This window comes from Rattus norvegicus, chromosome 14 (genome assembly GCF_036323735.1).
Source record: "Rattus norvegicus strain BN/NHsdMcwi chromosome 14, GRCr8, whole genome shotgun sequence".
In the NCBI taxonomy this organism is placed as follows: domain Eukaryota; kingdom Metazoa; phylum Chordata; class Mammalia; order Rodentia; family Muridae; genus Rattus; species Rattus norvegicus.
The window spans coordinates 30,900,461-30,922,111 of record NC_086032.1 but is presented as its reverse complement, the minus strand read 5'-3'; the positions used below and the strand labels follow the sequence as shown (position 1 = coordinate 30,922,111).

Below are 21,651 nucleotides of genomic sequence, written 5' to 3'. Positions count from 1 at the left end.
TGCACCGAGGAGGCGGTTAATTGCCGCAAAGCAAAACAACCGTGTTTTGGAACTGTCAAGTTTTACAGTTATTTTGTTTGCATCTCAATGCCCACTTCCAAAATAGGGGCAAGGAGGGTGGTTCAAGCGTTCAGTTCCGAGAATAACAGGGTAGCCAGAACAACAGTGGGGATGCCACTTTATAGGGCAATGGGAGAGGGAGCTGACAACACAACCTCTCATTTATCTATGGTAATAATGCCTGGTGGATTATAGGGTGTTTTTCTGGCAGGAGTATTTGTTTCTATAGAACACGATTAGATTTGAAAATGCATTTTGGGTTACTGACCCCTTTTTTCCCCCCTAACTGAGAGATAAAGGACTTGAATACCTTAATTGTGCTAATTAATTATATATGTGTGTGATCATGCACACATATTTATGTATATCTTTGTGTGTGTGTGTGTCTATGTGTATATACATGCATATGTGTGCCTTTGTCTCTTTGTGTATATACATACATTATGTATATATGTATATATATGTTTGTGTGCCTGTGTATTTGAGTATGTATGTATTCACATAGGTGGTGCGAGGGCTCTGTGGGAGACAGGAACATAAACACAGCTGCTCTCCTCCTCACTGGGCTTTTGTTCTCTTGTTCTTTTCTTGGTGTCACTTCGGAGTTTGGAGAGCTGGGAAAAAGAGATGGGCACAAGGTAGGAGAATGAAGAAATAGGCAGGGAACCACAAGTGGCCATCTTGTTTGTCATTATTGACAGAGTCGCATGCCTGACTCGGAAGGCTAGGTGTCAATTCTTTAAAACATTTCAACTTAGTTTTGCCTCCTCCGTCTCAGGGTTCAGAGGAACGGTAAATGTTCTCTCTAACCAAGATGGCGGACAGCATTGCTTTGGTCTACACAGAGAGCTCTATTGAGTCATTTATTAACTCTGGGGCTTCGGTGGAGTGGAATGCTTGGAACAGATGCAGCTTGAGAGAGGAGGGGAGTGAGCCCCGGGAAAGAAGGGAGTTGACCCTGTCTGTCACCTTGGGAATGGATGCCAAGACAGGAGCTTCCTGAGCTAAAGATGCAGATTAGGAGAGGGATGGAGAATGTTATTGTGTACCTTTTGCATACAGCAGACAAATAGTTCCCTGTTGTGTTTTATTGAGGTTTGATAGTAAGTTAAATGCTCTTACTGGTGCCACTGGGGAGATGTGTCACTTTGTGCCAGTGTAGGTCTTTGAAGATAGTGTCCCTCCTCATTATTATGTCACCCCATTGTAAGACACTGCCTGCTCCTGCTGGGTGTTTCTGACAGACAGCCTGGCCTCTCAGGAACATCAAACAGGAATGTGTCTCTCAGGCTACCCCGATGTGATTGTGATATGGAAGTGTCTAGTTTGTGAGGAGAGGTCTCTGGGTCATAATAGGACAATGCTTCCACAGACTCCTTTTTTTTCTTCAATTTTTATTGGTTATTTTATTTATTGACATTTCAAATGTTACCCTCTTTCCCAGTTTCCCCTCTACAAACTCTTATCCCCTCCTCCCTCCTCCTGCCTCTATGAGGATGCGGTCCACCTGCCCACCCACTCCTGCCTTAGAGCCCTAGCATTTCCCTTCCCTGGGTCATCAAGCTCCCCTCCCAATGATGCCAGATCCTCTGCTACAAATGCAGCTGGAGTCATGGGTCTCTCCATGTGTACTCTTTGGTTGGTGGTTTAGACCCTGGGAGCTTTGAGGGGTCTGGTTGGTTGATATTGTTATTTTCCTATGGGGTTACAAACCCCTTTAGTCCTTGCCCTAACTTCTCCTTTGGGGTTCCAGCGCTCAGTCCAATGTTTGGCTGCGAGCATCTACTCCCATATTGGTCAGGTTCTGGCAGAGCCTCTCAGGTAAATGTACACTATACTCCTGTCAGCAAGCACTTCTTGGCATCAGCAATATGGTCTGGGGTTGGTGTCTGTAGATGGGATAGATCCCTAGGTGGGACAGTCTCTGGATGGCCTTTCCTCCAGTCTCTGCTCCACTCTTTGTCTCTGCATTTCCGAGATTATTTTCTTCCCCCTTCCGAGTAGGACTGTAGCACCCACACTTTGGTGTGGTCTTCTTTCTTCTTGGGTTTCATATGGTCTTTCCACAGACTTTTATTGCTCTTATTTCTTGCATTTTTGGCCAAAGCCTTTTGCTCTTCCTAACCAGCTGGGGACACACACACCCGTGCAGCGAACCATCTGTCTCTACTCTTAAAACTGTCTATTATTTTAAACAATTTTCACCATATAGAAGGAGTGAACATCAAGGTTTCCTTCCTCTGGGACAGGTCTAAAGCTTATCCCTATCAACACTGTCTGTGAGGACACTGCTACCAGGGCTTACCTGGTTTCCAAGGTGAGGCATGATAAATTGCTTGTGGCAGCTCTCGGTGACCCAGCCAGGCGCTGGACCATGTAAGTGTGTGATTATGGTGGTTACATTCTCTACACATCTTGGTTGCCTCCACCTCAGAAAGGGAGTTGAAGGTCCAAATATTATACATTATTCTGTAGTGGCAGAAATGTACCATACTGGAGGGATGCCCAGGCATACGTCATATACTGCATAGATCCTTTGGTGTGAGCAACTCAACCTCTTTTTTGAGAGAGGTGGGCTGAAGCATTGTTTATGTTTTCAGAATGAGATGAGATGCTCACAGCCAATCCCTAAATGTACCTGGGGCTCCAGGCTCACAGACCAGGTCTGGGTAAGAAGACGAGGGGGAAGGATGACAGAATGCCATGGTCATCCCATGTGCTAGAGGACAGAGAAACTTGGGCAGCTTAACTGGGAAAAGTTGGGGGCTGAAATCTAGCCTGTGCCTCAAGATGGTGTCAGCTTTGAGGAAGACGTGCTCCTTTCTGTCTTCCTCTTCAGTTTTCAAGCTATTGTTCTGTGAAAGTTGGTATAGGGTGCCTTTTCTATTGTCCTCGTTTCGAACGTGTACAGAACTCTTTTGCATCAAGCATGCGTCCCATTGCACTTTGTGTGGCTGCTGTGAAATTGGAGCAAAATGGCTGCCATACAGTCAAGTTACCTATTAGCACCAAAGTGTTTAGCCCAGTTGATTATGAAGGAATGCGGTCATGCTATTGGAAGGTTCAGGGAATCAGACAAATGGACAGATGAGAACGTGTGTGTGTGTGTGTGTGTGTGTGTGTGTGTGTGTGTGTGTATTACTCCTATAATTGTCCTGTGAAGCAGGGCAAGGCCACAATACAAAGAAGAGCAGAGCAAATTTTTGGGGAACCTGGAACAAGCTTACAGAGGGAAGTGCAATGCAAAATGGCCCCCCGCCCATAAGCATGCTATTTGTCTTTGGGCTGTCTTCAGGAAATGTACTGAAATCCAATTGCTACGGCTACCTGAGACTTATCTGACACGTAGGCTTTCTGTTCCACAGGGGCCAAAACTGTTTTGTTTTCAAAGGGGAAAACATATCTGTGTTTGCCCTCCTTTGCTTTGTAAAATTGAATTGCAGAGAGCTCATGAATAATAGAAAGAACACTAAGGACTGTGAAATTAACACTGGCACGAAACAGTGAAGGGGAGCTTGCTGAGAGAAGGCTCCCTCTGTCTCTCCCGTTAGGCAGCGTTTTGCAAACAGGGACTTGTTCACCTGGGAAGGTATAGCAATGTCTGCAGAGGTCTGATTTGCTTCCTGCTTACAGGATGGTGGCTATTTTCATATCCTTTAGGTCAAAATGGCGTTTCTTATAGAGATCTTCAAGGGTGGCAACTCTGGTGGTTTATAGCTCCAGTAAGGTCCATACTTCCTGTCCCTGAGAGTTGCCATGTTCCTCTTCAATAGGAACACTGTTTTAATTGAACTTAATATATATATGTATATATGTATGTATATATATGTATATATGTATATATGTATATATGTATATATGTATATATGTATATATGTATGTATATGTATGTATATAGCAAATACTGAGTTTTATACATTTTTTTCACACAATTTCATAGCTACTACTATTGTTGAGATGCTGTTTGTCTCTTAAGCTGCACGTGGTTCATACATTGGCGGTCTGGCCCTCAGTATGACAGGTCTCAGGTGGTGGAGACTTTAAGAGATCTAAGGACATTCTTAGGTCATTGGAGGCATGTCCTTGGAAGGGGTTAATGTGGTTCTCATGGGTCTTTAGCTGGTTCCCATTCACTGTCTGGCTTCTGGTCCAGTGTCATTATTTCCTTTTCTACACTCCAATTATAAGGTGCCGTTTGCCAGACCTGGGTGATCCAATGCCACATTCTGTGGTCTGCAGAACTATGATCCAAACGAACCTTACCTTCATAATGTCACCCCGTTTTAGAGATGAAATGGGAAACAAAAATGTAACTACCCAGCACAAAAGATGTGATCAACTCTGAGGTTCAGAAAGGCTAAGTTACACAGCTTGTAAGAGACAGAGCTGGATGCCAATCTGAGCCTGGATGATTCTTTTATTTGGTACTGGGGATACTGACTGACCTGAGGCTCCATGTAGGCTAAACACATGCTCTCCCACTGAGTTGTGTTCCCAGGCCTGAATGACTTTTCAGGTTACTACCAGAGTAGCCCTCATCTCTATGCCAGTCTCTATGTCAGCACAGTTCCTTCGGATTTCTGTGGTGGCCTAGGTATCCTTGTCCTTCTTTCTGCTTCTGCACAAGGTGATGCTGTGTCCTGGCATCTTTTATGCCTCCAATTCTCTCCAAGTTATCCCAGAGTCATAGACAGTAAGCTGGGAAAGAGGTGGCTTTCTATAGGAGGGACTTTACTGGGGTAATAAGACAGTGCATGAGCTGGTCAAGCCTGAAGCCATCACAGAAAAATTGGAAAACTATGAAGAAGAACACATACACCAGTGCATAAGTATTTGAACTTCGCAATTGGACAGAGTTGGGTTTCTCCCATTGACCAACCTAGCCATCCGTTCCTCTGCAAATCATTTGTGGAGGACCTTCTGTGTGCCAGGCACCTCGCTCACTTCTGGTTCTGATTCCAGATCTGCACTTACAGCTCCAGACTGAGGGAGATTTACTCAACCTCTTTAATGAGAGAATAATAGTTACCTCTGGGCTGTTCTAAGATTAGGAGCTGGCACAAAGTAAGAGCTCAATAAATGGTATTATTAATAAAATTACCAAAGAGTGGTGTTGCTGAGTCGGTGCCTGCTTCCATTACTTTCCCTCAGGACTCAGCTTGCCAAGGTTTCTACTAGCTAGTGTGTAGCACCGAGGCTTGGGAAGTTAATGTGCTATACGAAGCTATTAGCCTTCGCAAAGGCCGGTTACAGAGATAATGAATTCGCCCCAAGCAATACCTAATTTTCAGCACGTGGCATCCTCAAATGGGAGTCATTTCAGCAAGGGACTTGTGCACCAAACCATCACACAGCTACCTGCTTCTGCACCTTTAGTAACTGCTTTCCCCTGACAGATAAAGGGATCTCCCCGACCCTCCCAGGTATGATCAAAAGAATAGGCAGTTGCTTCAGAAATATGGATAGATTTATTTTAAATGATGAAACAATTCCCAGTTGTCCTATTAGTATCTCACCTCTACTTAATAGATAGTCCACTGACGTTAGCACTTGAGGCTTTTGGATGCTCTCAATAACACTACTTGGCTAATCTAATGTAATTCATCTAATGGGTTTTCTATCAGTGTTTATAGACCATCTCATCCATCCGCATTCTTGCCAGAGTAGGTGGCATACTTACTTTTCTCTGGCAGGAAGATGGATGGATGAGGTGGTCTATATGTGTGTGTATATACATATATGCATATGTATGTATGTACGTATGTATGTATGCATGTATGTATGAGGGATGTCCATACTGTCCTGTTTTTCAAGGCATCTGAACCTATTTGAAGGTTAACGTGCAGTCTTTGGACTTTCATGGTGTGTCATCTGGGATACAATGAAATCCACTTTCTCTTTTCATAAAGGGGAAAACAGGTGCGTCTTGAAACAGTTTTGTTTTTAAGAGAGTAAAGCTCCTCCCCCCTTTCAAAGACTAATGATTGTGACAATAACTGCTTTGGGATGATTTAATGCATTAGTACAAGATAAAGTGGGATCAGGGCAGCTGTGTGATTGGCTTTGAAAGAATTTTGTTGTAAAACTTTTTATTACAAAATGATATAGGCTCGTGAGAAGTTGCAGAGGTTGCCCAGCCCCATTTTCCCAATGGTGCTATTATGGAGCTAGTTAGAAATTAGAAGGCTTGGAGACTGTTATGGTTGGATCACTCACTCATGACTAACAGCTTGTAAAACCAAGAATCTAAACTGCAGGACTCAATGGCATGTTTAAAGAATGGGATCCTAGTCACATTGCTGGTCCTGCATAAAGCTCTGGACTTCCTGGAAGGTCATTCACAGATAACTAAAGCTTGTAAGATTGTTATTTATCTGGAAGCTTGTGATGAACAACAAGCCCACACCATCGTTCTCTTCTATGAGCTTTAGCCAAGTGGTCCTATCAATTGCCTGAAGAGGAAACAACCCTCAGAGACAGCTGTGCATTCTAGAGATGGTAGAAGTATAAAACCCACTTAAAATGTAGATAGGCACAAGGGTCCTTTGGTCGATGTTCATGCCTTGTGGGTGTGCTCTGTTCCACAATGGTCTTTTTAGCCATTGCCCACTCTTGGTCCTTGAGAGTGCTCCATTGTGCTCTATAATAAGCTCTCTACTAGGCTGCGCTCTATGTATCTCAGGTAAATTCCTCTGATAGAGATAACAAGGGTGAAGGAGCTGAGGGAAACCCAGAGCAAGGTCTGGTGACACTGCCATCGTATGTAACCATATCTATATTCCATTTGAGAGCTTAGAGAACATTCTAGAAGCCTGTTCTTCCTGGGGTGGGAGAGTGAGGTTGGAAGCCGTTGGGTTGCTTTCTCTTCCTACGAACAGTGTAGATATCTGCTCAGAGGGCTTACAATTCAGAAGTAAGATCCGTCAGAGTATTTCCTTAGTCTTGGTGCCATTTCTCAACTGCCAGTGCTTTCCATCTCACTTTGAATCCTTCCAGGAAGAACCCTGCCCATAGCTGCCATGTCCCAGTATACCTGGCCTTTTCTTCTTCTGGTTCCCTCTGCTAAACACTGGCCATTGAGTGGTCCTGATGTACTCAGAGAGGTTGATGCTTATGATTGGACCAATTCTAGCTTTCTCTTTGTACATTTCTGGCATTTTCCCTGCTTTGTTTTTTATTTTAGCATGCCCCCCACACCTCTCTTACCAATATATGCCCTTAGAACTGAGGTTTTTTCCTCTGCTCAAAGAATCATTTGTGACAAGATAGTGCAGAAGTTCTCTTCTCTATCTTGTACTTTCAATGAGTCCATTTCAAGTTTAGCTAGAATTTCCTCTCCTTGAGGGAGAATCCTATGGACATTTACCAACCTCTATTCTAGGAACCCAAGGACAGAATATCCAAGCTAACTTATCTTGGTGTCTGTTTAAGTGTCTATTTATGTGGATCCCCCTTCAGCTAACCCCATCCAGTTTAATTGTTTGCTTCTACAAAGCCTCCTTTCATCTGCCAAAAGATATGGCAGAACATGGATTCTGCCTTCAAAAAACCATGTGTTCTGGACACCCTGGGCTACATGTTGGACCTCAAATACTTGGGTGCTAGCTGGGTGGAATAAAGACTCTTGATTGGTTATAAACTGTGTCTGACTAGTCATCTCTGGTGGGCTACCGGTAACATATTGACATCTAGGAATGTGCCTGGTATATAGTCAGCACTCAGAACATACATGTTAAATTAAAAATGATCTTGGATGAAGACTGAGAGGTATCTAGGTCAGCAAAATGTTAGCCTTAGAAACATGAGTTTGAGGCCTAGAATTACCATTTTAAAAAGCTGGCTGCAGTGTTGTGCTTGTAATCTCACTTCTGAAAAGACAGAGACAAGAGGATTCCTGGGATTTTTTGGGGACCCAGTCTACTTGACAAGTTCCAGGACAGTAAAAGACCCAGAATTAAAACAAAAAGAAAGGAGGGGGGAAGATGGCTATGCCTGAGGAAAAACACCCAACATTCACAGGAACATACACATAGTCATTTATATATGATCAAGAGTGATGAAGTAGTTTGAAAGAAAATATCCCTCACAGTCTTATAGAGAAAGGCACTATTAGGAGGTATGCCTTGTTACAGTAGGTGTGGCCTTATTGGAGAAAGTCTCTCTCAGTCTTCCTTCCTTCTGTGTACTGATCTGGATGTAGAACTCTCAGCTCCTTCTTTAGCACCATGTCTGCCTGCACACCACCATGCTTCTTGCCATGATGACAGTGGACTAAATCTCTGAAATTATAAGACAGCCTCAATGAGCTGTTTTCCTTTATGAGAGCTGCTGTGGTCATGGTGTCCATTCACAGCAATGGAAACCCTAACTAAGACAGTTGGTACCAAGGAGTAGGGTATTACAGTGACAGGCTTGACCATGTTTTTGATTGGGGGAATGTGGACTTTTGATTAGAGAAGCAGCTGAATACTTTAAGTGGGCCTTACTAGGCTTTAGTAGGAGCATGGAAGAGAGTGGTACTGCGGGACATTTGAACTATGGGAGGCCTGGACCAAGTGGTTTCAGAGGAGAAGAGTATTAGTATGTGGCCTAGAGATCATTCTTGTGATTATTATAGACTAACAGCTTTGGCAGAGGATATTTCAATACAGCCTAGTATTGACTCTGTCATGTGGATAGCAGTGACAGTCTTATGAAGAAATATAGCAAAAAGGAGCAAGCCAAACGAGGAAAGTTACAACACATACAATTTGAAGAGAAAAGGGGCACCAGGAAGTGCTTAAGTCCTGTGTTCAAGGAGATAAACAGATTAAAGAAAATCTTATTGTTAAATAGAGTAAGGGAATGGTAACCTCAGAGCAGGATCCCACCTAGGTAAGCTTTCAACTGGTGAAAAGGAATTAGAGGAAAGCTTAAGGTCTGCCAAGGTGGCATACACCTTTAATCCCAGCATAGGGGAAGCATTTCTAAGTTCAAGGTCAGTCTGGTCAACAAAGCAAGCTCTAGGAAAGCCACTCGTAAGCAGTGAAAGGAACCATCAAAACCAGAAAGCTGGGCAAGATGTAATGAGGAAACCATGTTCCAGCCTCAGCAAGCAACAGAACTTGGCAGCTTCAGGCATGTGGTCCTGGCTTTAGAGTCAAGGATACAAAAAAGGACTGTGGAGACTCCCTCCACTACTAAGGAAAGCTGATGAAGCCAGGAGTGTGTTGGGGCGTCTCTGCACCCCTAGAGAAGCCATTGTGTGAAACAGTGAAGGTGAAGCCTCGATTGCCTGGGAGACCCCACAATGTTGGAGATGCCAGAGCTGTGGGGCACCTGCTGATGTCCAGGTTGAGCCAGCTCAAAAGAAAGAATTGTATTGAAGTCATAAAGCTGAAAGGAACTGGAGATCTGAAGAGTGTTTTGACATCAGACATGGAGATCCAGAGTTTGGAGTTTGCCCAGCTGGTTTTCGGTTTTGCTTTGGTAGAATATTTCCTCACTATGCTCCCTTTGGAATGGCAATGCACTTCCTGCTGGAAATACATGATCTGCTTTTGATTTTGATTTGACAGGAGATTACAGTTAAGAAACTGCATACGTCTCAGAAGAGACTTTGGACTTTTGTAGAGTTGAGATTCTTATAGACTCTGGGGGCTCTTAAAGTTGGACTTAATACACGTCTGCATTATGATATGGCTATAAGGCTGTAGGATCCAGGGAATGGAATGTGGTGCTTTGAAAGAAAATAACCCCTCTAGGCTCAAAGGGACTGGTTGTATTAGGGAGTGTGGCTTATTGGACGAGGTGTGGTCTTGTTGGAGGAAGTAGGTCTCAGTCTTCCTTCCTGCTGCTTGCTGATCTGAATGTGGAACCCTCAGTATCTTTAGTACCATGTCTGCCTGCAAGCTACCATGTTTCTCACCATGATGACGATGAACCAAATCTCTGAAATGTAAGCCAGCCCCAATTAAAACAAATTTTTTTTAAAAAAAGATAAGTTGCCATGGTCATGGTGTCTCTTCACACTACTAGATACCCCAAACTAAGACAGGTGGATTATTTAGCTTTCCGTTCTTAAAATTCACTTTTGGTGTTAAATATGCCAACAGAAATAGTATCTTGATGTTGTTTTGGGAAGTTGAAGTTCTCAGATATGATCAAATCTGAGTTACAGAAAAGCAAGTGTTTGAAATGTGCAGAGAGTCTATTTTGTTTTCTAAATAAGTAAATAAATAAAATTTTGGGGATGTCTATAAACCAACTTGAAATAGAAATCTACATATCAAAAGAAATCTACATATAAATGAAAAAACGCATTAAGACCCAGATCAAAGGACTAAAGGGGCCCCAGGAAGGGAATGCAAGTGGTTAATAACCTCAGTCTCTACCCCAGGCCACTCTCTGACCTATAGGCAATGTTTCTAACCTCTTGGACCCACTGACTTGTTTTTTTCCTAGGGGAAGATAACAGTTCCCTCTTTTTTTTTTTTAATCATGTCTGACTGTTTCAGTCCTCTGCTTTGAGATCTTCAAGCTGGGACATGCTCCTTACAATGAGTAGGAAGGCATAAGGATTCCTGAGAAACTTTTCATTATTGTTGAAACAAATGCAGTGGAATTGAGCCCTCATCTGGGCCTTCCCTGTAGCCATTGCCTGCTATTAGTAAATATTCATAAATCTGCTGTCATGGAAATTAAATGGAATGGCTTAAAATTACTTCAGGGGCATTCAGAGGGCTCAAAAGAGTGAACTGGGAGAACACATTTCACTTGCAGAGTTGGAATGAAGAAAGTGTTTGTTTGGTCTGCAGATGACATACTGTATGCTGGAGAGGAATCCTGAAGCACTTAGCAGGCAATGCTCTAGGCAACTAACTATATGTATACTGGAGTGGAGACCCTCTGAGGAGTCTGGTGGCAGCTCCTAAGAAAGGAGTTCTTAACAGTAAAAAAAAAAAAAAAGGACTGATGTCACCAACTGCAGCTTAGGTCACACTCTCTTGTGTTAGTCAGAGGACATTTATTAGGTCAATATATATTTACTGAGTGAATCCAGAGGTAGAGAGACCCCAGGTGTTAAACACACACACACACACACACACACACACACACACACACACACACACACACCCCACAGATAAACACACACATATACACATACAGATGCATGTACATTCACACATGTGTACACACATGCACACAGAGGCTGTACATACATAATAAAATACATACATATACACACAGATGCATGTACATTCACACACGCTTGTGCACATGCACACAGAGACACATATAGACATGTATGTAGACATACACACAATACACACATATACACACATATACACACATATATATGCACACAGATGCACATACATTCACACATGCATGTATATATGTACACAGAGACACATATAGACATGTGCATACTCATCCACACATGCACACACATACACTCACACATGCGCATACATGCACACATGCACACAGAGACATATATAGACATGTATGTGCACACACAATACACACATATACACACATATACACACACAGAGATCCATGTACATTCACACGTGCATGTACACAGAGACACATATAGATATGAGCATACTCACACACACAGGAATGCATGCACACATGCACATACACATTTGGGAAGGCCCAGCCTAACTGTAAAACATTACAAGCTGAGAGACTTGGGATGGCCCCTTCTGTTAGTGTGCACTTTACAATGGTAATGGGTATTTCCCTCTCTCCTCTCTTTCATTATTACCCTATGGACAGTTCTAGGCTCTTAGGTCAGGGGAGAGAGATTCAATGGATTGATGATAAAGGGCTGTGCTTAGTCTGAGGCTATTTCTATTTCCAGGGACAGACTTTTGTTCTTGGGACTCACTTACAGAGAAACTATCATCTAGGAAATCAAATGCATCAGCAATACTTACAGTTATGGAATGTCAAGGTCAGGAGCGGGAGAAGTGCACCCCTGTCACTGATTTCAAAAGCTGACTCCCGGGGTTATTAGCTGCCTCAATTTACAACGCTAGATACTCTTGAGCACCAAGTGCTCGTTATCAGAAATTAAAGAAGCATAGAGCAGAGATTTGAATTACATTTTAGATAATAGATTTTGGAACATGCTTCTTATTGTTAAGATTAACTTGACCTTATAACTCGGCGGGAGGCTTTCCATTGGGCATGGAACCCAGGGTAGAGTACTGTGTCTCTGAGTTTGAGGGAACAAAGACACCTTGTTTCTATTTCCACTGCAGTACTTAACTAGAGTTGAGACCCGGCAGGTGAAGCTGGGTGTGGAGTCCACAGCCTCCGCTTACCAGCTTCCTATGTCCTTAGGTTTTAACTCTACTTGTTCTGCCTCTTTCGCCAAGAAGAGAACAAGGGGACATTAGCAACCAGTTTACAAGGATTGACAATAGTTCAAAGGTTGTTAGGAGCTGGGCTGGATTCTCTAAAATCCGTGTGTTGAAATCTTAGTCGTAGGAGTCGGATTTGGAATGTCACTGTGTAGAGATAGGGTCTCTGATGTGGTGATAACGGTTAAATAGGGTCACCAGGGTGGACCCTTGTCCATATATCTATGTTTATAAGAGCAACTTAGGAAACAGACAAGAGGGAAGACCATGGGAGGACATGGGGTAAAGGAAGCACATGGAGAACACTTGGTCCTTCCAGCCTCTACGATCTGAAGGAAATTAACACCATGTAATTTGTCATATTCGTGCTTTGACATACATGTCATGGTGAGTGTGGTGATCAGAGGACAGCCTTATGAAGCTGGTTGTCTCCTTCCATTTTGACATTGGTTCAGGGATTGAGCTCAGCCACCAAGTTTGTGAAGCGAGAGCCTTTACCAGCAGTGAAAACGCCTGCTTCTAATAATACATTTTATAACCAAGTCCTGGAATGTGGATCCAGCTGTTCACTGACACGCATGTTAAATTGTTAATCTTCTGTTTTGACTAGCTCTTGGCCACTTTTGGGAAAGGTTTTTCTTCTTCCTTGAAGAATTTCTGCACAACTGTTTTCCGAGCTCAGCCTTTTGAGAACCCTCATACTTAGATGGCCGCACTGTCTTCCTGTGGGTGTTTTTGTATCAGCTCCATTTCTTCTCAGTGTTCTCGCTCTGTGGGGTTGATTTGGCCGTGGTGCTCCCACTGAGTTCAAAGGACTCCCAGGTCAAAGTAGAAATAGGCTCACTGAAATTTCCCAAAGCTGTTTGTGGTCTATGAAGAGAGCATTGATAGTATACATTTAAAATATAGTGTAATTATTATTCCTGAAGGGATATCATGAGTAACAGGGAAAAAAAGGAAGTCAAACATTTCTCCTCTGATAGTAGAGAAAATGCTTTCAAGTTAACTGCAGTTGGTAAATTCAGTCATTCTGCTACAGGGAAATTTAGGTTCCTTTATGGTTTCAAAGGTGTGAGAACAGGATAAAGATGAGCCAAATCCCTGCCTTTCAGAGGCAAATATCCATTACATCACCGTCGTAACATGAATGTAAACACTGTACTCTTGATAAAGACATGATGCACACGACTTCAGGCAGATTCTTTCTGAGCTTCTTCAGACTTTCCGAGTACTTAAGGCTTTATGTTTGAGTGAGCCCAGACATTGACCCTCTATGATGTCCTTTCACAGATTGTGATATCACATATCTGTAATCACACTCTTTAAGAATTCTTATTTAGTTTTAATTTTTCTCCACCCCATTGTGTGTGTGTGTGTGGTGTATGTGTGTATGGTGTGTGTGTGTGTGTATATGTGTGTGTGTGTATGGTGTGTGTATGGTGTGTATGTATGGTGTGTGTGTGTATGATGTGTGTGTGTGTATGTGTGTGTGTATGGTGTGTGTGTATGGTGTGTGTGTGTATGATGTGTGTGTGTATGTGTGTGTGTGTATGATGTGTGTGTGTGTGTATGGTGTGTGTGTGTATGTGTGTGTATGGTGTGTGTGTGTGTGTGTGTGTGTGTGTGTGTGTGTTTTGCTCCAAGTGTGGGGACTGGTCCAACCAGTAGCACTATTCCACTTACTTCATTAGGGACCTTCAATCAAGCCTAGAGCTCACTGATGTGGTTAGTCTTGCTAAGCAATTAATTCTGGGGCTCTGGTCTCTCCCGTCTGAGCTGAAATTTCAATTGAGGCATCATGAGTACCCAGCATTTGTGTGTGGGGCTCTGACTTTTGGTCCTCATGCTTGCCAATCACGTGCTTTGATAGTAGCCATCTCTTTAGCCTTATAATCATAATTTTATTCATATACCTTTTGTTGGCATCAGTTAAGTCATGGCCCAAATAAAAGGCAGAGTCCCCTGGTCTTCACTTTCTCTTTCTTTTTCATTGTTCCCCCTTGTCCTCTCCCCCCAACCCTCAGTAAACCTCTTTCGTGGAACTGTGCTGTCGTGGTGTGATCTGTTTGAAGAGCCGCCATTCTAAAACAACAGATTTAGACAAAGACGCTTACTGCAATCATGCAAAAGTACATGGAGACAGGAACAGGAAATGGTAACAAGAACCCAAGGACTCCTTTTTGTTAACCTCAAAAACTTTTCTTTCTTTTTCTCCCTTCCTTCCTTTCTTCCTTCCTTCCTTTCTTCCTTCCTTCCTTTCTTTTGCATACTTCCTTCAAACACCCCTCACAACTGGTCGGTTGTAGGCATTGTTCTGAGCATGTCCAGATAAATATTGATTCTCCTTGACTGACAGTGGGCTTATATACAGGTATTATACATTATACATTGAAAGTATTGGAAATTGAATATACATATAGGATTCATGTACTTTATTATGACTTTAAGGATACATGTTTAAGGGATAGGGTAATTATGCAAAACATGTGTAATTTGTAATGATCCCATCGTCATAAGCATGTCTTAAAACATTTCTCAATAACAGACAATAACTGAAAAAAAGGTGTGTGTGTATACAGGCATGCTATGGAACATGTAAGGGGATAGTCCTTGGAAGTGGGGGCTCTCCTCCTTTGTTGAGGCAGGCTCTCTCTTGTTAAGGCCTCCTCCAGGCTGGTTGGCTTGGTGTTTCCTGGCAGTTCTCTTCTCTTAGTCTGCCATCTCCTGGAGGATGCTGGGACTGTGGACTTGGGCCAGTGTATCTGGCTTATTCATGTGAGCCCTGGGATGGAAATCAGTTTGTCCGGCTTGCCCACCTTTTACCTGCTGGCTCTTCTCTACAGCTGACACACAACAATTATGTACATTTAGAAGGGATAAGATGATGTTTCAATAGGGCAGATACTATGTGCCCACTATATGAGGGTAAATGATGTTTCTATCTTATCTTTTCTTCAGCTTGATAATAATATGTAGCAGATGACTGTGATCTATACCCATCCCATTGCAGTGAAGCACACGAGACTTTTGACTCCATCCCTGGGCACCATGTAATACAAGGACCACTGCGATAAGATCAGATCATATCCCAGTTAGAACAGTTGGTATCAAAAGTGCTCAAAATCAGAAGATGGAAAGATCTCCCATGCTCATAGATTGGCAATATAGTAAAAATGGCCATTTTACCAAAAGTGATCTACAGATTCAATGCAATCCCCATCAAAATACCAATCCAATTCTTCTTAGAGTTAGACTGAACAATTTGCAAATTCATCTGGAATAACAAAAATTCCAAGATAGTTAAAACTATCCTCAATAATAAAAGGACTTCCAGGGGAATCACTATCCCTGAACTCAAGCAGTATTACAGAGCAATAGTGATAAAAACTGTATGGTATTGGTACAGAGACAGGCAGATAGACCAGTGGAATAGAATTGAAGACCCAGAAATGAACCCATACACCTATAGGCACTTGATTTTTGACAAAGGAGCCAAAGCCATCCAATGGAAAAAAGATAGCATTTTCAGCAAATGGTGCTGGTTCAACTGGAGGTCAGCATGTAGAAGAATGCAGATCGATCCATTCTTATCACCCCGTACAAAACTTAAGTCCAAGTGGATCAAGGACCTCCACAACAAACCAGATACACTCAAACTAATAGAAGAAAAAGTGGGGAAGAATCTCGAACACATGGGCACTGGAGAAAATTTCCTAAACAAAATACCGATGGTTTATACTCTAAGATCAAGAATCGACAAATGGGATCTCATAAAACTACAAAGCTTCTGTAAGACAAAGGACACTGCTGTTAGGACAAAACGGCAAGCAACAGATTGGGAAAAGATCTTGACCAGTCCTACAACTATTATATAGAGGGCTTATATCCAAAATATACAAAGAACTCATGAAGTTAGACTGCAGGGAGACAAATAACCTTATTAAAAATGGGATTCAGATCTAAACAAAGAATTCACAGGTGAGGAATGTTGAATGGCCGAGACACACCTAAAGAATTGTTCAATATCCTTAGTCATAAGGGAAATGCAAATCAAAACAACCCTGAGATTCCACTTCACACCAGTCAGAATGGCTAAGATCAAAAACTCGGGTGACAGCAGATGCTGGTGAGGATGTGGAGAAAGAGGAACACTCCTCCATTGTTGGTGGGATTGCAGACTGTTACAACCATTCTGGAAATCAGTCTGGAGGTTCCTCAGAAAATTGGACATTGCACTACCTGAGGACCCAGCTATACCTCTCTTGGGCATATACCCAAAAGATGCCCCAACATATAACAAAAACATATGTTCCACTATGTTCATAGCAGCCTTATTTATAATAGCCAGAAGCTGGAAAGAACCTAGATGCCCTTCAACAGAGGAATGGATACAGAAAATGTGGTACATTTACACAATGGAATACTATCCAGCTATTAAAAACAATGACTTTATGAAATTCATAGGCAAATGGATGGAACTGGAAAATATCATCCTGAGTGAGGTAACCCAATCATAGAAAAACACATATGGTATGCACTCACTGATAAATGGATATTAGCCCGAATGCTCAAATTATCCTAGATGTACAGAACACATGAAACTCAAGAAGGATGACCAAAATGTGGATGCTTCACTTCTTCTTTGTAAGGGGAACAAGAATACCCTTGGGAGGGGATAGGGAGGCAAAGTTTAGAACAGAGGCTGAAGGAACACCCATTCAGAGCCTGCCCCACATGTGGCCCATACATATACAGCCATCCAATTAGACAAGATGGATGAAGCAAAGAAGTGCAGACCGACAGGAGCTGGATGTAGATCGCTCCTGAGAGACACAGCCAGTATAAGGCAAATATATAGGCAAATGCCAGCAGCAAACCACTGAACTGAGAATGGGACCCCCATTGAAGGAATCAGAGAAAGGACTGAAAGAGCTGAACGGGCTTGAGACCCCATATGAACAACAATGCCAACCAACCAGAGCTTCCAGGGACTAAGTCATGGACTTACATGGACTATGCATGGACTGACCCTGGGCTCCAACTGTGTAGGTAGCAAAGAATAGCCTAGTAAGGGCACCAGTGGAAGGGGAAGCCCTTGGTCCTGTCAAGGCTGGACCCCCAGTGAAACAGGATTCTTGGGGGGAGGGCGGTAATGGGGGAAGGATGGGGAGGGGAACACCCATTTAGAAGGGAAGGAGGAGGGGTTAGAGGGATGTTGGCCTGGAAACCGGGAAAGGTAATAACATTTGAAATGTAAATAAGAAATACCCAATTTAATAAGATGGGGAAAAAAAGTACACAAACTAAGACTGGTGAGATGACTCACTGGTCTAATGCTCTTGCTGTCAAGTCTGACAACCTGTATTTGATTCCCCCAACCTAACTGGCAGAAGGAGAAAACAAACTTCTTCAAATTGTTCTTTGATTTCCACATGTATATCATGGTCCATACCTGCCCCCCTCCCCAACAAATATAAACAAAATTTTATCAATATACAAAAAGAGATGGCTAATATCTCCTAGGGTATGGATAAAGGACAAATAACTGTTATATATGCTGTGAATATAACTTAGGACAGCCGTTATGGAGCCACAGTATACAGGTTTTTCTAAAACTAAAAATCTACTGTATTATGTAGCAACTTCACTTTGCATATGTGATGGTCTGTATATGCTCAGCCCAGGGAGTGGCACTATTAGGAGGTGTGGCCTTGTTGGAGTGGGTGTGTCACTGTGGGTGTGGGCTTTAAGACCCTCATCTTAGCTGCCTGGAAGCAATATTCTGCTAGTAACCTTCAGTTGAAGATGTAGAACTCTCAGCTCCTCCTGCACCATGCCTGCCTGGATGCTGCCATGTTCCTGCCTTGATGATAGTGGACTGAACCTGTAAGCCGGCCCCAATTAAACGTTGTCCTTATACGAGTTGCTTTGGTCATGGTGTCTGTTCACAGCAGTAAAACCCAAGCCACAACAGCATATGTACTCAAAAGCAACCATATCAACCCATGAAAAGCTGCACATCCATGCTTAAAGCTGCACTGTTCCACACAGTTGAGATACAGAATCATCCTCAACTCCCACCCATGGATGAATGGATAGAAAAAGCATGGTTTGCACACCAGAATATTATTCAGTCAATAGAGTATGATACCCTACTGTGTTAGAAAAGTGGACACCGGGGTTGGGGATTTAGCTCAGTGGTAGAGCGCTTGCCTAGGAAGTGCAAGGTCCTGGGTTCGGTCCCCAGCTCCGAAAAAAAGAACCAAAAGAAAAAAAAAAAAAGAAAAGTGGACACCACGTTAAGAGAAATCAGAGAGAAATTAATAAACATCCTACATTCTACTTCATATGTGGATGCTCAAGAAAACAATCTGAGGGCTCGCTTCGGCAGCACATATACTAAAATTGGAACGATACAGAGAAGATTAGCATGGCCCCTGTGCAAGGATGACACTCAAATTCGTGAGGCTTCCATATTTTTATACATAGGCGAATGCCAGCAGCAAACCACTGAACTGAGAACAGGATCCCCGTTGAAGGAATCAGAGAAAGAACTGGAAGAGCTTGAAGGGGCTCAAGACCCCATATGTACAACAATGCCAAGCAACCAGAGCTTCCAGGGACTAAGCCACTACCTAAAGACTATACATGGACTGACCCTGGACTCTGACCTCATAGGTAGCAATGAATATCCTAGTAAGAGCACCAGTGGAAGGGGAAGCCCTGGGTCCTGCTAAGACTGAACCCCCAGTGAACTAGACTATGGGGGGGAGGGCAGTAATGGGGGGAGGGTTGGGAGGGGAGGGGAACACCCACAAAGAAGGGGAGGGGGCGGGATTAGGGGGATGTTGGCCCGGAAACCAGGAAAGGGAATAACATTCGAAATGTAAATAAGAAATACTCAAGTTAATAAAAACTAAAAACCTAAAAAAAAAAAAAAAGAAAAGAAAACAATCTGAATATGCAGAAGTGATCAGTAGAGTTAAAAAATGGGTTTGGGCCACACCCGCGGATCCCGGCCCGCAGCAGCTCTCTGCTCCCAAACCCCGTGGGAGAGAGACCTCACCGCCTGGTCAGGTGGGCACTCCTGAGGCTGCAGAGCGGAGGAGACCACCAACACTGCCCACCCCTGCCCACATCCCTGACCCAAGAGGAAACTGTATAAGGCCTCTGGGTTCCCGTAGGGGAGGGCCCAGGAGCGGCAGGACCCCTGCGCCTGAGACACCGCTGGAACCTGAAGGAAACAGACCGGATAAACAGTTCTCTGCACCCAAATCCCATGGGAGGGAGAGCTAAACCTACAGAGAGGCAGACACGCCTGGGAAACCAGAAGAGACTGCACTCTGCGCACATCCAGACGCCAGAGGAAAACACCAAACGCCATCTGGAACCCTGGTGCACGGAGGCTCCCGGAAAGAGCGGCGCAGATCTTCCCGGTTGCTGCCGCCGCGGAGAGGACTTAGGCAGTACCCCACGATCACACTTGAGCCTCGGAACCTCAGGTAGGACGAACTTTTCCCCTGCAAGTGACCTGCCTGGTGAACTCAAGACACAGGCCCACAGGAACAGCTAAAGACCTGTAGAGAGGAAAAACTACAAGCCCGAAAGCAGAACACTCTGTCCCCATAACTGGCTGAAAGAAAACAGGAAAACAGGTCTACAGCACTCCTGACACACAGGCTTATAGGACAGTCTAGTTACTGTCAGAAATAGCAGAACAAAGTAACACTAGAGATAATCTGATGGCAGGAGGCAAGCGCAGGAACCCAAGCAACAGAAACCAAGACTACATGGCATCATCGGAGCCCAATTCTCCCACCAAAATAAACATGGAATATCCAAACACACCAGAAAAGCAAGATCTAGTGACAAAATCATATTTGATCATGATGCTAGAGGCCTTCAAGAAAGACGTGAAGAACTCCCTTAGAGAACAAGTAGAAGCCTACAGAGAAGAATCGCAAAAATGCCTGAAAGAATTCCAGGAAAACACAATCAAACAGTTGAAGGAATTAAAAATGGAAATAGAAGCAATCAAGAAAGAACACATGGAAACAACCCTGGATATAGAAAATCAAAAGAAGAGACAAGGAGCTGTAGATAGAAGCCTCACCAACAGAATACAAGAGATGGAAGAGAGAATCTCGGGAACAGAAGATTCCCTAGAAATCATTGACTCAACTGTCAAAGATAATGTAAAGCAGAAAAAGCTACTGGTCCAAAACATACAGGAAATCCAGGACTCAATGAGAAGATCAAACCTAAGGATAATAGGTATAGAAGAGAGTGAAGACTCCCAGCTCAAAGGACCAGTAAATATCTTCAACAAAATCATAGAAGAAAACTTCCCTAACCTAAAAAAAGAGATACCCATAGGCATACAAGAAGCCTACAGAACTCCAAATAGATTGGACCAGAAAAGAAACACCTCCCGTCACATAATAGTCAAAACACCAAACGCACAAAATAAAGAAAGAATATTAAAAGCAGTAAGGGAAAAAGATCAAGTAACATATAAAGGCAGACCTATCAGAATCACACCAGACTTTTTGCCAGAAACTATGAAGACCAGAAGATCCTGGACAGATGTCATACAGACCCTAAGAGAACACAAGTGCCAGCCCAGGTTACTGTATCCTGCAAAACTCTCAATTAACATAGATGGAGAAACCAAGATATTCCATGACAAAACCAAATTTACACAATATCTTTCTACAAATCCAGCACTACAAAGGATAATAAAGGGTAAAGCCCAACATAAGGAGGCAAGCTATACCCTAGAAGAAGCAAGAAACTAATCGTCTTGGCAACAAAACAAAGAGAAGAAAAGCACACAAACATAACCTCACATCCAAATATGAATATAACAGGAAGCAATAATCACTATTCCTTAATATCTCTCAACATCAATGGCCTCAACTCCCCAATAAAAAGACATAGATTAACAAACTGGATACGCAACGAGGACCCTGCATTCTGCTGCCTACAGGAAACACACCTCAGAGACAAAGACAGACACTACCTCAGGGTGAAAGGCTGGAAAACAACTTTCCAAGCAAATGGTCAGAAGAAGCAAGCTGGAGTAGCCATTCTAATATCAAATAAAATCAATTTTCAATTAAAAGTCATCAAAAAAGATAAGGAAGGACACTTCATATTCATCAAAGGAAAAATCCACCAAGATGAACTCTCAATCCTAAATATCTATGCCCCAAATACAAGGGCACCTACATAC

At 43.0% G+C, this 21,651-nt stretch overlaps 1 long non-coding RNA gene and 1 other non-coding gene across 4 annotated transcripts in view; both read left to right on the top strand.

Annotated features, from left to right (window-relative positions):
• The window catches only part of LOC102551339 (uncharacterized), a 132,356-nt gene that overhangs the window by 57,136 nt on the left and 53,569 nt on the right, over window positions 1–21,651 (top strand). The window lies entirely within an intron of this gene.
• LOC120096874 (U6 spliceosomal RNA) lies at window positions 18,792–18,898 on the top strand. Its single transcript, XR_005493680.1, has one exon. It is a non-coding gene; the product is annotated as a U6 spliceosomal RNA (small nuclear RNA).